This window comes from Rhincodon typus, chromosome 7 (assembly GCF_021869965.1).
Source record: "Rhincodon typus isolate 14 chromosome 7, sRhiTyp1.1, whole genome shotgun sequence".
Taxonomy (NCBI): domain Eukaryota; kingdom Metazoa; phylum Chordata; class Chondrichthyes; order Orectolobiformes; family Rhincodontidae; genus Rhincodon; species Rhincodon typus.
This window is the reverse complement of record NC_063338.1, coordinates 39224022-39227324: the sequence shown is the minus strand read 5'-3', so window position 1 is coordinate 39227324 and position 3303 is coordinate 39224022.

Sequence of the window (3303 nt, the reverse complement as noted above, 5' to 3'; positions counted from 1 at the left end):
CGAAACGTCAGCCTTCCTGCTCCTCTGATGCTGCTTGGCCTGCTGTATTCATCCAGCTCTACACCTTGGTATCTCAGGTTCTCCAGCATCTGCAGTTCCTACTATCTCTTCAACAGATTTAAGAACAGCTTCATCCTCGCTGTTATCAGACTTATGAACAGACTTCTCATAGATGAGAGTTGATCTTTCTTTGCACCTTCTCTGTAGCTGTAACATTATATTCTGCATTATGCTGTATTACCCTATGTACTTATGTAAGGTATGATTTGTCTGGTTAGCACACAAAACAATTCTTTTCACTGTATCTCGGTACATGTGACAGTAATAAATCCAATTAAATCAAAATTGCCCATGTTGCTCAGATCTCTACGTAGCATTTCTCTTTCCTTTCATTTCCATCAGTCTGATACACTTTCTGGGATTTATAGAACAAGACAAAAATCTACAATAGGTGTGTGACCAGTACAGCATGTTTTATCTCTTTCTTTCTTCGTCAGATACACAGGAAGTGAGGTTTGTATGGTCATAGGTGTGTAAATATATAAGATTGTTAACAAATTACAGAAGTTATGGCTTATGTAATCTCAACAGTTTATAATTTTGAATTTCTGATCCGTGATAATGTTTAAAGTTATATATCAAATCATTAAATTCATGAAAGACAGCAGCAATTTTACAGCAAATTTAAATTCACAACAAGATTAATTTCTATCCCATTTATATGATAATATGAATTAAGAAGCAATCTTGAATTCTGAAAATGTCACTGATCTACATACTTTATAATAAACATTGTCAGGCATTTATAGAAAATCTTTTACAGATATACAGAAAAGGATTTCCATATTTTGAGAAATGTCAATTTTTTTTTAACTGTATTTAAAGGATTAACAGTCAGTTATAGTAAATGAGATCGTCAAATGCGTATTACTATATTAACTTTGGATGAAATGCAACAATTTTATATTGTGAATATCATAGCATGAACTCATATTTTCTTCCAACACATTTCGTGATAATAAGCACTTGTGATGTGATTATTATGATTTTCAGGCTTCCCAGATATTTCTATTGTACTTAACCAAGGGTCACTTCAATAAGTGTGTTCCGACATACTTGAAAAGCAATGTGTGACTTTAAATGTTGTTTGGGAATGAAGAATTGCCCAGTGGTTGAACAGAACACATTTGATCATGTATATTTCTCACCATTGATGACAGAAGCCCTCTCCCTTTCCTAGTTGTTTGGATCAGAGAAGAACAAATCATGCCATCTCATAAAAACTGAAATAACTATTGATGCTGTAAAACAAGAACAAAAACAGAAGTTGCTGGAAAAGCTCAGCAGGTCTGGGAGCATCTGTGAAAAAAAAATCAGTGTTAACGTTTCGGGTCCGGTAACCCTTCCTCAGTCACCGGACCCGAAACGTTAACATTGATTTTTCTTCACAGATGCTGAGCTTTTCCAGCAACTTCTGTTTTTGTTCATGCCGTGCATGGTTGAATTCAGACTGTAATCAATGAATTAATTTATTAAATTAAAGAAATGCAAAAGATCAGCAAAGCAGATTTCAATGGTTCACATAATTAACTTTAAACTTTTCAACAAATAGTACATTGGAAGTTACAGCAGCAAAATATCTAATAGTAAGGAACTGAGACTGGTGACTAGTAGACAAAACCTACTATCTTCTCCTCTGCAGGTTTTTGCCCCCATTGTTAGTTTATTAGTTTTTTTAGTCACTTGTGGAATCCGGGCAGCATTTATTGAAGAAGCATCACTGGATCCAAAATGTTAACTCTAATTTCTCTCTACAGATGCTGCTAGACCAGTTGAGTTCAACCAGCAATTCCTGTTTTAGTTTCCAACTTCCAGCATCCACAGTTCTTTTGCTTTTTTTTTGCTCATTGCTTGTTGCCCTTGAGAAGGTGGTGGCTGTAGTACATGCACTGCAGGTAGACCCACAATGCCCTTAGGGAGGGAATTGCAGGATTTTGATCCAATGACATTGAAGAAATAGTGATACATTTTCAAGTCAGGGTAGTGAGAGGTGACAGTGAGAAAGGGGAACTTGGTGGTCTTCCCATGTATCTGCTGCCCTTGTCCTTCTAGGCAGAGAAGAATAGCAAACTGACCTCAGCATCAGGGAACAGAGTGCCATGAAAGTGGTGAGCGAAAAGAGAAATGTATTCACAATAAGAATTAGCACAGTCAAGGCAATAGATACTGTTCTCTGCAGAAAAGACTAAATGTACTGGTGAAAGACCAAAGGAGAGTACTGATGGCTGTGTCGCCTGCCTGGTGCCGAAGTTCGCAACATCTCTTTTGGTTGAAGAGGCACTTGGAGTGGAGGGGAAGGATCAAGTTGACATGGTCCATGGAATTAGAATGACATGAGCAGGATGAGGAAAGAGGTGCTGTTCAGGGATTAGCTCAAACTAAATTAAAAAGCAGAACGTCAAAAGGTAATAATCTCTGGATTACTATTGAGTCACAGGCAAATTGGTGCTGAGCATATTATATTAGAGTGGTAAATGCATAGTTCAAAGTTTGCTGTGAGAGAACTGGGTCAGATTCACAGGCACTGGTCTATTGCAACAGCTTCATTTGAATCACGCTGGGACCAGCATCCTGACAACTGGTAGAACTTGGTTGAAGATCAGGTTTTAAACTAATTACTGGGGTGGATGGTGTTCTCTTGAAGGAAAGTTTAAAAGAAAACAAAAAGAAATGAGAGCAGAGGGGCAGAGTAGAAAAGAGGCAAATGATCATCCAAGTGTGAAGAGTGCACCAGAAATTTGAACCAGAGAGCAGAAAAATAGTATACAAAAGTCAGATCTGAATGCACGCATTGGTTGTAACAAAATGGATAAGTGGACAACCTAAATAGATATAATCAAATGACTAGTTTGCTATTACAGAGATATGGTTGCAGGGTGACCAAGACACGGAGTTCCATATTCACGTATATGATAAAACAAAGAACTGTGATGCTGATGATCTGAAACAAAAACAAATTTCTGGTGAAACTCAGCAGGTCTGGCAACATCTGTGGGGAGAAAACAGAGTTAACATTTCAAATCCAGTGACTCTTCATCAATATGCAAATTTATTTGATATTCCCAAAAAGTAGGCACAGTGGGAAAGAGAGTGGGATACTTTAGATAGAACATAGAACAGTACAGGCCCTTCGGCCCATGATGTTGTGCCGAACTTTTACCCTTATCCTAAGGTCTATCTAACTTCCACCCCGACCTTATACTATCATCCATATGCCTATCTAATAGCCGCTTAAATAATCCT